General features: G+C 32.4%; 1 non-coding gene across 3 annotated transcripts in view; it reads left to right on the top strand.

Annotated features, from left to right (window-relative positions):
- The window catches only part of LOC106620178 (uncharacterized), a 183,834-nt gene extending 173,915 nt beyond the window's left edge, over window positions 1-9,919 (top strand). Inside the window, exons 7-9 of one of the 3 annotated variants that reach the window (XR_011394934.1) lie at window positions 8,963-9,041; window positions 9,124-9,179; window positions 9,241-9,918. This is a non-coding gene — a transcript (uncharacterized protein). Of the gene's footprint in view, window positions 1-8,962; window positions 9,042-9,123 lie in introns of all 3 variants that reach the window. The other 2 variants (XR_011394935.1, XR_011394933.1) reach the window with 2 other exon arrangements.
- Window positions 9,920-15,287: the final 5,368 nt, after the last annotated feature.

Here is a 15,287-nt window from a genome sequence, read left to right as displayed (position 1 = left end):
TCCAATATTTGCTAGACTGCTTTCAATTCACTGCTGGGTTTATTTTTGTGCACTCTTTTGTACATTTTTAATGCTTACGCATTCATGTTTTCTTTTTGACTCGAGAAATAGCAAATAATATCAACACACGCCAGCTAGTGACATTCCACCCAACCGACTTTCCCTTAATTGGCCAACATTTAACTGCATTACAGCCACCAAGATGTTGTTCTAGCTCTATATGTTCTAGCATATGGTATTTACATATATTACGGATACACATATAAATATATTAAAGAAGTGTGTCTTCTTTATAGATAATACATAGACCTTACCCATATATTGCACCAACATATATTTACATATATATATACAATAATATATCTGATTGCCAATACATGTTGAGTGTCCAGTACATACGTTACCTCGCTTCTTCATTTAGGAAACTTCTCGTCTTCCTGCTCGCATTGAGCTGTTGTCCATTAGCGACTTGCGAGCTAGCCATGTTTTTCTTCACCTAACTTCATCCTAGCTGCTTTGCTGGTCATATGGAAGCTCACGTTTGCCTTTACCCTGAGTATTTCCATTCAAGCCGTAGTTTACTTAGCGTTGTCATGATTATGCTTGGTAACTTCATTTCTAGCCGCTGTCTTTCTACGTTTTTGTAAGGTCTGCGTTTTTATCATCTACCTTTTATTTGCTTCCATCAGAAGTCGCAACAGCTTCGTTCCTTATGCTCGGCTTCGATCCATTTGGAGTGTGACGCACAGTGACTAGCATAAATTCTCTTTACGCTTTAAACATCCGATAACTGCAAGTCAGCTTTTCCCGCTCTGGTTTTGACTTGAAAGTTTTTTCCCCCAACATTATTACGGCTATTATTACTAGCTTTGTTCGGTTTCCCCCTCGATACTCTGCTGCTTTTATTGCCATTATTATTATTGTTGATGACGTTGTTGTTGGTATAAGTGATGTTGTTGTTATTAGTGAAACATCAACACGTTTTATTGACCATAATTTTATATTGGCTTCACTTCTTTGCTTTGGAAATAAATAAGAAAAATTGTAAAAATAAAATAATTGCGCTCAAATAAGGGATTATGGCCATAATAAAGAATTGTTTATGTTGTTGGCTATATGCTCTAGATGGTAGCTTTTGATGCGCTGCAGTAAGATCGTAATGGATTCGCTGCTTTTATGCTTTTAATGGCCTTAAAAGGATTGCTGACTGTAGTTGTTGGTGGGGCTTTAGAACTGGATCGTATTTGTTAAGCAGTCGTGTGTATTTTCAGTATTTCTTTGTGCAAGGAAAAAAGGAAAGAAATCGTTTCTCCAAAAATATAAAACTTATAAAAAACTTAATTTTTTTTTTTTGATAAACAATATAGAATAGGGTGGAGCGAAGCCTCAGATTGTGTATTTTCTAAAGGCGAAGCCTGAGATTATAAAAAAAAAATATTGAAAAAAAATCGAGGATATTGGAAAAAAAAATTTTAACATCTAAACGTGGCCTACTTGCTTTTAAAGTAAAGTTTCGAGTTAAAATTAAAATATAGAATTTATAGTAAGATATGCAACTCAACAGCTCGAAAGAATATCTGCTTGTACCACATTATTTCCAAGCGAATTCACTTTAAGCGGGTTCTATAGCCTATTTTGAAAATTGTTCAGCTCCGTGGCAAAATAATCAAAATATCGAAGATCAGAACGATAATATGAGAAAATTTAAAAAATTTTACTAAAATTTGGAAACCTAGGTTAGGTCTAGAATCACATATACTTTGGTTTAGGGATTGGTAAGCTTCCACTTCCAAAATATAGTTTCCATATACAGAAAAACCCAAACTACTAAAAGTTACCGATTTGGCTTCTCTTACTCTAACATCTATAGATGTAGTGCTTTTATATTATTTTACTTTCTTAAATTTAAGAGACAACATTTTTGCAAATACCAAAATTATTTACTGAGATTTACTAATAATATTTCCTTTTTATACCCTAAACAAAATAACATATATTATGTTTGTCATGAACTTTGTAACACCCACAAGAAAAAGTCAGAGACCCTATAAAATGTATATATAAAAGATCAGCATGGTGAGCTAAGTCGATTTAGTCAGGTCCATCTTTCCGTCTGTATATACCCGAACTAGTCTTTCAGTTTTCAAGGTATCGTTATGAGACTTTGTACACGTCCTTTTCTCCCCAGGAAGCTGCTGATTAGTCGGTACTTTTAATATCGGACTACTATAGCATATATATACCATACAAACTGATTGGTCGGTAGCAAGTGCTTGTACGGAAAACTGTTTTCATTTGACGAGATATCTTCAAGAAATTCGACATGGATTATTGCCTAAGACAACAATGCAATCTGCGAAAAAGAATGTTCAAATCGGACTACTATAGCATATAACTATCATACAAAATGGTCGATCAAAAACAAGTACTAGTAAGAAACCTTTTGTATTTGTGAGAGGTACAAGTATTATACCTGCCGTGCAGCCGAAGTTATCGTTTTTTCTTGTTTTAAGTTAACAAGATTTTTAATAAACTGATATAGTTTGTGCTTCAAAATCCAATTGACATATATTGCCACATATCTTATAGAAAACTTGGTGGAACCCATATTTTCCTTTCTATGTTAGTAAAGACAAACATCCACCATATCTTTTTATTCAGGTTTTTTACACACGTATCATGTTTCCCTCTAATTACAGTGCAGCATAAATTTAAAATAACGGTAGCATGTTATCCATCGCTGGCTTTGCTTGCAACAAACAAAATTTAATAAACGAAATATTGCAATCGATAATTTCGCTAAAGCGTACACAAGCTAAAGCCAAACAAACGCCAGCGAGTTTATCATCTGCTTCGCTTACAACTACACACGCACACATGCGCATATTTGCTTTTATAAATATGTGTGCTTACGCGGGAAAACCGCTTATGCGTACACAGCAGATTACGTGTGCGAACCCTGCAAAGGAAGTGGCGTGGCAGGATAATACATAATTCTACAGACATGCGTATATTCACATATGCGTGCGAATATATTGCATAACTTGACATTCTCACTGGAATTTACCTGCAGGAAATTAAAGTAAAAACTATAGGATTGAATTTAAGTGTTTCTAGAGTTTTCTACTATATAGGTATACAAGTACATATACATAGATTTAAGTAGAAGGGAGATATTTTTTTTTTTAACTATAAAAAGCATCATTTCTGGTGACGAAATGTGTTATGAACATGACGTCGAAAATGATCCAACAATCTAGAGACTGGCGTTCCAAACATCAGCCGAAACTGAAAAAAACGATATTCCCTGAAGGCACTGAAGGCCATCTCAGCCGAAGCTTATAACAAGTGTATGGAAAATTGCATTAAGCGTTGGCATGATTATATTGACTCAAAAGGAGACTATTTTGAAGGCGATAATAAGTATTTGTATTTGCAATATTAAAATTTTGTGAGTCCGAGTCATATTTGATCAGATGGTGTAATTTAAAATGCTTGTCACAGAGACTTTTGCTTCTTAGAGTGTACCAACAATAACACCACAATTTTCTAAAATCAGAAAATAATATTTTGTGTATACCTTCAGGGATATAGCCATATACCATATACCATAAGTAAATGCCTGCTGGTATGCATAAAATGCAAGCGAGCACATTGTCTGCTCACACCGTGCTGAACATTCGCTGCCGACTTAACTCTCGCGTCGTCGCGTTGTAGTTGTAATCAACGTTATCGTCGTCATCGCCAGCAACGCAGGGATAAATGGAGTGTTACAATGTTGTTTCAGCTAGCAAACATTGTTGTTGTTGCATAATTTTTGTTGCTGTTGTTATTGCGTCTATTGCAATTGCAATAATATGCGGCATTTTGTGAATGCAATAAAGTGAGCACCATACATATGTGGCAATACTGGTAATGGCTAAAGACCTAAAAACACTTCCATGTATGTGTGTGTATATGTATGTGGGATTGTGTATGTGTATTTGCATTTAAAATTGATTTTACAGCGCCACGCATTGCGGCAACTTCCGCATTCCCACAATCAGCTGCGACCCAGCCACACATTTTATGCGGACTTACACTGGTATATATGTAGAGACATGCAGATCTGCAACTAGAAATGCGTATATGTATGCATGTGAGAGTATGGTATGTGCAACATTGGTATAATCAACTCCTTTGTGCGTATATATTCGGTTGCAAGGTTGCCTTTGTGTCATTTATTGCTTTACCTGAAGCAAACCGGCGAGCACAGTAAATTAAATTTTCACTCTCAATAAGTTGCTAAAGGAGGAAAAGGCGTTAAACTGTGCCACAAATGTACTGGTAAGCTCGTGACTGCGGTGCAGATGAATGGTGAAGGCGGTGTTACACCAACAACAAGCATAGACTTAATAAAGCCCCATTTGGCTACATGAATAGAGGAAATCCGCGAAAATTGATTGAATTGAAAATGTTGTGCGGCATGTAAACCCAAACACACAAAGGCGGTCATTGTTTGTCGCCGCCGCCACATCGCTTCCACCCACGCACTTCTTGTTTCAACAGTTTTGATTGTAACTCGTTACAGCTCAGTATTCAACTCATGGAGAGCATATTCAAATGCTTGTCATATACGTATGTATGTTACACGTCAAATAATCGTTACAAATTACAAATTACAATTTACAAATTACAAATTACTAATTACAAATTACCAATTACAAATTACAAACTACAATCTACAAATTACAAATTACAAATTACAAATTACAAATCACAAATTACAAATCATAAATTACAAATTACAAATTACAAATTACAAATTACAAATTACAAATTACAAATTACAAATTACAAATTACAAATTACAAATTACAAATTACAAATTACAAATTACAAATTACCAATTACGAATTATAAATTACAAATTACAAACCACAAACTACAAATTACAAATTACAAATTACTAGTTGTAAATTACAGGTTACAAATTACAAATTACAAATTACAAATTACAAATTAAAAATTGCAAATTACAAACTACAAACTACAAACTACAAATTACTAATTACTAATTACAAATTACAGGTTAAAAATTACAAATTACAAATTAAAAATTACAAATTACAAATTACAAATTACAAATTACAAACTACAAATTACAAATCACAAATTACAAATTATAAATTACAAATTACAAATTACAAATTACAAATTACAAATTACAAATTACAAATTACAAATTACAAATTACAAATTACCAATTACAAATTACCAATTACGAATTATAAATTACAAACTACAAATTACAAATTACTAGTTGTAAATTACAAATTACAAATTACAAATTACAAATTACAAATTACAAATTACAAATTACAAATTACAAATTACAAATTACAAATTACAAATTACAAATTACAAATTACAAATTACAAATTACCAATTACGAATTATAAATTACAAACTACAAACTACAAATTACAAATTACTAGTTGTAAATTACAGGTTACAAACTACAAATTACAAATTACAAATTACAAATTAAAAATTGCAAATTACAAACTACAAACTACAAATCAAAAACTGGTAATAAAATATTCCACAAACATCAAGAAGCAATGAAATCAACTGAGATTCCTTAAGCAAATAACGGTTGACGCCTCAAATGCACTGTTGAGGGATTTCATTATTGTAATCTGAAGCTTGGTGACAGCTTGCATAATAGTGCCTTCTGCACACATACTCGTATTCTTCTTATTGTAGCACATACAAACTATTTACTTGCAACGCGTCGTAGTTGCAGGCATAATGCAAGTAATAGAAATTTAAATAAAAGAAGAAAACGAAGCAGACTTGCAAATACTTGCTGCGTCACCGAAGGAATGTTTAGCAAAGTGGTAGTGGTGATAAAAAGAAGTGAAAAATAAGAAAAGTTCAAAAGAAAATTATGTAACAAGTACTTGTAGTACTTAGTGTTGAAGCAGCAGCAAGTGTTGTCAAGTTATGCCAGCGACGCTAAAGGAACTCGTCACAAGTCGACAAGTCGCAGAACACCAAATCAGTAAAGTAAAAAATAGATTATGAGACTGCAACATCCGCGGCGGCTGCTAACATGCTGGTGCTTACACGGTGAAAAGGGTGATGTGTTGGCGGATGTGGCAAGATCTAAGAAATTTCAATAATCCAAACGGCGGGTGCGATGCGCAAAGTTATCTTAGACTGCAAGATGTTGCGACAGGTTGTGTTGTATAAATGATATTTGTGCTTGTGCATGCAGGCTAATCCATTTTATTAGTGGCAGCTGCAACTAACATATGTACATATGTATGTACCCGCACTTAACAAACATGAAATGAATTTACAAGCATTAAATGAACTCTCAGCTTGTTGATGACGGCTGCAGGCCCTTCTTTGAAGTGTAGCGCTCATTAGGCAGTGAGCTAAGCCGGCACGCAGTTGTTTGTTGTAGCTGAAGTCAATTGGCTCAAGCCAAATGACTGATTTAATACTGTGTGGCAGTGTACAAAGAAGATAAGCGGCAGATGGTGAAATGGCAAGAAAAATTAATTTTGAGTTAAAATCACATTTAAAAATCACATGCAATCCAATCGCTGGCTTTTATTCAATTTCACTGGCATTCCACACTTTCGCCAAAGTTGATAAATAAGTCGAGCAATGACTTACTGTATATTTCCTGTATTAATTTTTTATTTTATTATATATGTATTTAATAAATTTAAGGAATGTATATTTTATATATGTGGTTTTGTCTGCAGATACGAAATATTTGAACAATTTGTTATATTATTTTTTTTTAATTTACAAGTTATTTTTTGCACTAATTTCCTAAATTAATATGGCAATGGTTTTTTGCTGATAAAATTACAATTATGATTGAGTGGTATTTCACGAGATTTATTCACACACTAACACTTAGGATCAAAAATTATAAAATTAAAATTTTTAATAATTTAAATGTTCCATAGCTATTTGCCAACGAACAAAACCATAATTTCAATACATTTCATGCAGTAGTTTTCTAAAAAAAAAAATTTTAATTAAACAAAAGTTAGGCGTCCCATTAAATTTTTCCATAGTTATTGTAAACAAAGTCCATGGCGTCATTAGGTAGTAATTGGACAAGACTGTTATAAACCGAAATATATTCTACTTAATTTTTCCAAAACAAGAAACTTGATAGGAGCGCTCTTCAAATTCATAATTACACTTTCTTTCTTTTATTGAATTTCTGTAAGCTCCAACACAGAACATAGCTATTGGTTAAATTGACTATATATTATACATTAGGGTGGAGCGAAAAAAAAATTAATTTTTTTTGCTTAGCCTGGGGGTAAAATCTGTAGATTATAAAATAAGAAAATTTTTGGATAAAAAAAATTTTTTTAACACCTAGAGGCGGCGCTCAGTTTTAAAGTAAATTTCGAGTTAAAAATTTTTTTGGACAAAATAAATAATTTTTGGTTTAAACTCTTCACGTATATATATATAAAATATACCAAATTTGACGGTTTTTGACTCAAAATTTATTTTAACGCTTAAGGAAAGCATGTTGTCGTTTAAGACTTTTTTTAAAACTCCAATAATGACCTCAAAAAAATTTTTAAGTTGATAAATTTTAATTGGCCAGAAAGAAAACTCTCCACAGCTTCTAGAACACTTATCTAACATTTTTTACGAAATAAAAATTTTAACTCGAAAATTTACATTAAAACTGAGTGCGCCGCCTCTAGCTCTCTTTTTTTTATCCAAAAATTTTATTTTTTTTATAATCTACAGATTTTACCCCCATTCTAAGCAAAAAAAAAAAACATTTTTTTCGCTCCACCCTATTATACATATATAGTATATATAATATACATATGTATATTTAGCCTGTTGAAGTGCATTTTTACAAATAATAAAGTTTTATCACAAAAATTTTCAAGTTCAAATCAGGTTGTCATGAAAGTCTTAGTCGAAACAGACAACAAAAGTTAAAAAAAAAAAAACAACTGATCAAATTTGACACGACCTGATACATACTCGTATAAACTGCGACCGATACAATTTTATTTTTAATTTGTAAAACAGTTTTGTTATGTCCGTCTGAACCTTTATCTCCATATGTCAATTATTGTGTGTTTGACAGCTGTTTGTTTACGACCCAAAAAGTTTGTGTGGCGATTTTTACCAGGAAAAACAAATTGACAAACGAGTTTGCTTGAAATTTTGTGTTTCCAACCGAATCACGGCTAGGAATAGTTGAAAATCTTGCAGATGTGTTTTGGGCAATATACTTTATCACCGAAATAAGTATTTTAAAGAAACAAAGCATACAGAAAAGGTAGCGAAGTGATCAAAAGCTTGCCTTATGCGAGAGGAACTCTCTTAATGAAATGTGAATGTATGTACTCAAAAATTGTCGTGTTGGCATCAGAGAGTTAGAAGAGGTTCTAAACATCTCTTATGGATCGACTCAATGCATATTGGTTAATGTTTTGGGTTGAAGCGTGTCCATGCTAGACAAATGAATCTTTTGCAAACGCCGACGACGAGTAGAGGTGGCAAAGAGAAATAATTGGATTTATGAGTATAACGTCGAAACTGTCCAAAAATCTAACGAATAGCACTGCAAAAATAAACCGTAACCGTAAAAACCAAAATTGTATGTAGGTACTCAATGTCAACTCAGCCGTTGCTTATAACAAGGGTATGGTTAATTGGCTTACACGTTGACATGCTTGTATTGGCTCAAAAGATTTGTATCAAAATACGCGAAAATGTAGTTTTCTATTGCCGTCAGTCCAGTTTAAATTTACACGGACATAGCACAAGCATATTTTTTTAATTTCTTACATATTTATGCCCTCAAATATAATTTTTATGTTCTGTTATTCTAAAGCTGATTAAAAACTTTTAAAACTTTCTCTAAAGTCAAATTTTACTGATAAAACATTTTCACTTTCTTCTCTTGCAGGTTCGTTTCCATGCTTTACCGAAAGAAACCCAAAAAAATTTTATGTGTGCATATATACATATATACCAACTAAATTAAGGTAACTTCTTGCCGACTTTCAACTAATGAAGGAATCACTAACTTCTGATTTATTTATTTCCGTAATTTGAAATTGAAATCAGCAAGCCCACACTTACAACAATCACAACACTCCCCACGGCAGGCAGCAAATCACAAAGTAAAGTTTTAAATTGTTCTTCATTTGCTTGTTTTTCGAACTCACACCAATTGAAACTTAGTTTACGCAGACCTGATGAAAATCAATTGGCAATAAACACAGGAAATAGGAAATAAAGAATTAAGTTCAGCATCGCTTTAAAAAAAGAAGAATTGAAATGAAATGAAGAAAGATAAAAAAATAATGGCCACTGCAGATAGAAGCGCAAAAAAGATAAAGCAAAGAAAGTCAACAAGCTCAAGATTAAGCTGCCAAGATTTAAAATAAATAAGTCTATGTGAACATAAACAAAACTTAAACTCTAGACTGTATTGCAACGCGCATAATCAAATACAAACAGCCACAAAAATACAAAGCATTCTTAAATATACACATGTGTGTGTGTGTGTGTGTCTACACATACCAGTTCATATACAGTTACTCCTTTGCAACATTGCGAATGCAAGACCAGTCACACATTGACTACTATACCACTGTGATACTATGCGTGTATACTTCAACAATGTATTTATGCACATATATATGTGTACTCTGGTATTATAGTTACCCTGTAGAGAATATTATGGATATTCAACAAAGCAGATGTGTCAGAAAAAATATTAAACTTTTCATGAAGCTCCGATAAAAAGTAATATAACTTGATAAAATATACTTTCCAATGTTTTTATATTTGCCAAATTTAACAAGGCGATTTCTTCCAGGGACCTATAAAGCGGGTTAAATCATTTTCACCTAAAAAAAATTATAATTAAAATCTGTTGACTAAAAACTATCAATTTCGAACTAGTCCCTGAGTTTTTTAGTTATCGATTTGACAGCTGTAATACAAACTAAATAATCAAAATAAAGTTCTTGTGCAAAAAAGTTTTTTATTTGTGAAAGATGTTATAGATGCACATTTTTTCTTGCTTTTTTCGTTTTTCTACGAAAGCATTCATTTAATCACACAGTATCACAGAGTTTTTAAAAAAAGGCATGCATCCCAGGAAAGAATTATACGAGGTGTGTTCAGAAATTAACGGGAATTTAAAATTTCAGGGATTTGGAGAGTCCAATTGTCGATTTCTTTTTGCATACGTGATGTACTCGTATATGTCCCTGAAGTACGATCAAATTATCAGCTCTATTCATTGCCTACTTTGTCTGTACAAGCCGCTAAATTTAGACGTGGTTTTATAAGCTTGGCGATTTTCATTTATTTAAAGCTCACATTTCTTTGCTTTTTCGCGAATTTTTGGCCAAAAACAATATTGTAACGATGCCCCAGCCTCCATAGTCGCCAGACATTGCTCAGTGTGACTTTTAGCTATTTCCAAAAATAAAGAGAACTTTAAAGTGCCGTCATTTTACAAAATAGATGAAAATCGCTGAAAGAGCTACAGGCTATCCCAAAAATCGAGTTTGGGAAGTGTTTCGTCGATTGGAAGAAGCGCTGGCATAAATGCATAACATCGAATGGCGACTATTTTAAAAGCGACAAAATTAATGTTGACAAATGAATAAATACAATATTTAAAAAACAAAACCAAAATTCTCGTTATTTTTTGAACACACCTTGTAATGAGACTATATTGCTTGATATAAAAAAAAAATTCTCAACAAATATTCTTTGTTAAGATCATTGAACAATTACTTTAATAGGCGGAGAAGAAAAGTGTGCAGCAGTTGCAAACGTAAACGGACTTTTAGTCCACCTCGTATTACTCTTCCAATCTCACCTAATATAACCAAAAAAAAGATACTATATAATTTGCTCTTTTTTTCATAATTGCCATATTTTGAAACTAAATTATTGTCTACATTTCGGTGAATGCTTATTCGTGTTCATTTTCAATGAAAAATTTATAGAAAATTGTGTGTAAGACACTTAAGGGTTGTAGAAAATATACTAAATTTACGTACAAATCAAATGCAAATTCCGAAAAGTGACCAAAAATAAGTTTTCTATAATTATTTAAGCAAAAAAACAGCACTAAAACAATATATAGATTCAAAAATATTAAAAATTAAAAAAAATTTTCTCCGTGGGTCTTTCATCCAAGTATTTACGTACTTTACAGCGCGTAACTCACTCACGCGTGCAAACGCAAACACGCTCGCTAGTTAAGTCAAGTCAGGAAGCGCAAACATCTAAAGTAGCTGTTGCAAAAGTTAACGGCAAACTTGAGCCAGCATAAAAATCAGAAAACCTACAAAATGGTCAGAATGCCTGAGACCAAATGTGAGCGAGAAAGAAAGCTAAAGCAAATAACATACACAGCAAAGTAAAGCGGCAAAACTTCGAGCAATGGCAAGTACAAAAATATATTGCAGTAGAACTGAGTTCTGCTCACGAACGCAGTCGAGTGTAATGAAAAGTTTGAATCAATATTTGCGCAAGAAATTCAATTTCAACGAATTAAAAATCGTATTGGCGCGACTCCGTAAGCGTGCGGAAAAATAAACTTTGAAAATTAGTGAGATTTTAGATTTGAAAAGTTTAGCTTAGCCAAGCATATTGATTGGCTGCCACCATCAAAAGGCGAGCGGAAAGCGAAGTTGTTGCGCGAAATTTCCGAAGCGAATTGACATGCACTGAAAAGGCGAATGGAAGCAAAATTTGTGGACGAAGCCGGACATCATGCTTGAAAGCTTAAAGCATAGCTCTCTTTTTCTATCTCTCTCTTTCTCTCTTCACTGAGTAAATGTTTAATGCATTGTGGAAAATTTTTAAGCGATTCGAATACGCGCCCAGTAATCGGCTTGTAATTTAAGGACATCGAATCGAATTCATACCGTGACACTCATTTAAAAAAAAAAAATGCAACAGAAATTAAAATATTATCTTTATCTATACACATATATAAGCATCTGTTGTTATTATATAAGATAAACTCGAACGCGCAGCAATTCTTCCAATTGCTGAGGATTTGCTTTAAAAGAAAAGCAATAAATAAATTCAGCCGTGTGGAATCCCTGGCGGCAGAGCAGCAGCAATAATGTCGTTGCATGAAAATGTTGCACATGCACACGTATGTTCACATGTATGCATGTGTGTGTGTGCATGAAAACAAACGAATTCATATTTATTAAGCGTCTCGGCGTGTATCCACAGGGGGTCTTACACACATACCTATACAGCAATTCCTGCGCTGTGTTTGTGTCGTTGCGCAAATCTTTACATATGCATACTCGTACATTTACATACGTTTCTTTTATATATATTTACAAATGAATGCACTCACATACACATATACACTTGAATATGTATATTTATTAAATATTTATTGCGAATATTTACATTGGCGGAATTGAAAAATTCGCAGAACAATCAAATGTTTGCCAAAATTGGTGTGCAATATGGTAGACACTGCAGGAGATTGTTTGATGTATGCAAAAAAATCTCACAACCTATTTTAAAACATTCATTTATTTGCGGTCTTGTATAGGTAAAGGTTTCTGTACATGATATCAAATCAAGCTTTGCCAAAAATAATTCTTCCTGGTTGCAGGACCACACTTCTAGAGCAGATAGAGTACAGTTGAAATTTCAACAGAATCAATTTTCTTACATAGCAACATTTTCAGGAGTTGCTGTCAATGCTGCAACATATTTTAGTCGTACTCCTTAGAACTTATAACCACAGAGCTCATAACCTAAAAAAAAAATTTTTTTTTTTGGCATATACAAGATACTTGTACATGTATATCGAGTGTACATAGGTATATTGGATAATAACTTTCGAGAATTTTTTAACTTAGTGTAATCGACTCCCAAAATTTCAAACGCCTTTTTCTCTAAACTCTTTTTTAGAGTCGATGAGGTAAATTTCTCCGTAACGTTTTGACTAAACGCCTTGACATTTTCAGACGCTCATATTACGAATATTTTTAGTTAGTGTTCGAAGGAATAAGATGTTTAAGTCTCTCTGAAGTATTTTTAAGGCACGCTGAGCTGCAAATTTTTTCACAAAAAAAGGACTTTTGTTTTCGGAAACTGTCATTTTGTTAAAAAGCTAAATTATACCTAGTCCTTCGATCATTACCTGAATTCATCTATTGTAATAATATATATTTTTGGTTTGTTTGGAATCTGACATAATTTTAAGCAGCACAAATCTTCCTTACCGCCTAATATCTTTTTTCGAAGATCCTCCTGGAGATCGTCTCTGTGATTTATAGAAATATAAAATTTGTCAAAATGAATCACCGCTTATTAAAATACAATAAATTCTCTAAATTTTCATTATATTCATTTATTTATTAAATACCGTTTTTTATAACTTACGAGTGGATTCAATTTCTTAATAAGAAGTAATATCTCTTATATAGATCATACAACGAAATAACTTTCAAAATAATTGGGTTGAGTATAAAAGAGAATTATATAGTTATCAAGCTCATATTTTTGTCAGGAGATCGAATTTTTCAAGCCAAAACTGCCTTTTTTAGGCTGTCGCACTAGCCACGCACCTTAAATTTAGTGCACGGCTGTTTTGGAAAATAAAATTTTGGTGAAAAATTATGAATCATTCAGACCTAACTAATATTACATTAGTCGAAAAGTGATTTTATTGAAAATTTTAGCAAGCAACATATAAAATTTTTCCTACAAAATTTCTTTCTGTTCAATTTTTGCATAGCAGAAGGCACAAATTGCCACATATAAAGCTATAACTGTTTCCATTCAATTTTTTTTTTCTCCATATTTACACACACTTGGCCTCATTCTTTATATGCCTACACTTAAATATATGCAAAATAGTACATTGGCAAACTTATATTGGATTCTTGTGGCTATGAAACCACTTTTCAACTCTAACAAAGCCAAGTTAGCCAAACAAACCGAAGTGCCACACCCACAGACAGAAAAGAAATAAAAGCTCTGTTATTTGCACAAACCCATACTCACAAAATCCATGCTTTGTGTACTTTTTTGTCTGTATGTGTTAGCGTTGTAGTAGTAGTAGTAGTAGTAGTAGCCTAAGCAAATAAAGCGAACGTAGATTAGAATGCAATGTGAAACCCTTTGAAGGCGAGTGTCAAAATTAGAGAGTCCAAATCAAGTGGTACGTACCTACAAGTATATGTAGTGGTGTAGACCTCTTGCAAAACTTTCACAAACTAAAGAAACCACAAACATGGAAATGTACATAACAAAACTTGCAATAAAAAAGAACAAGTGCATAGCACATAACAAAGTGGGAGAAAGGAGCAGCTGTCAAATTCCTTTTAAAGTTAAAGAATTACCTCAAGAAAGTAGTAATTCCACTCGATGCTTTTTGTAAACTCTTTGTGCTATGCTGTGTATCATGTATCGATGTACAATATATATAAAGATATTCATACATAAAGCTTGTTGTTGTGAAATAACTTTTGTATAAGCATTTCTATCTTAATATGTATGTATGTCTACGAAAAGCATTTTCAAATATTTGAGCAGGTGCAAGTCCATTTAGTTAAAATTGCTCAACTCGACATAATCTAAAATTGATTATAGCATTGAAATTTGTTGTAATCTATCTAAATACGATGTGAAGCAATTTATAAAAATTCAAGTCAAGACCTTACGCCAAAGTAATTAAATTTCAAAACTAAAAATTGTCGAAAACTGTTTTTTGTTAAATTCACAAAAATTCACTTTAGCGCTTTTTAGCAAGAAGCGCAAAATTTTAAATTCGAAACTTAGCCATTGCTATTGTGTTTGAAAAAATGTTAAATTGCGAAAAGTTTCAAAGTGTAAAGAAATATTTACATGAAAATCCGAAAAATGTTTAGCAAAAAAAAAAAACAAAAACGCCTGCAACAAAAATGTTTACTTTTTAAATTGCTTTGAATTTATGCATTAGCAGCAGTTTTCAGCAATATTGTTTAAACTTTTGATCAAAACTGCTTGCTATCGATATTTACTCAATATATTTACTAGAGGTAAGGTGTGTAGGTATGTAAGTGTGTGTGTTTTGTTATCAATTATAGAAATTGCTCGTCTTGCTGCTAGTTTTGTGTTAAAATTGCAAACCTTTCAAATATTAATTTGAGTACGCCGCTTTTTCTATAGATGTACATATGTATTATACATATTATATATATATATATGAGTATTAGATGCTTTGATTTAAATTGTGCATA

This window comes from Bactrocera oleae, chromosome 2 (assembly GCF_042242935.1).
Source record: "Bactrocera oleae isolate idBacOlea1 chromosome 2, idBacOlea1, whole genome shotgun sequence".
Lineage (NCBI taxonomy): Eukaryota > Metazoa > Arthropoda > Insecta > Diptera > Tephritidae > Bactrocera > Bactrocera oleae.
This window is presented reverse-complemented; position numbering and strand designations above follow the sequence as displayed.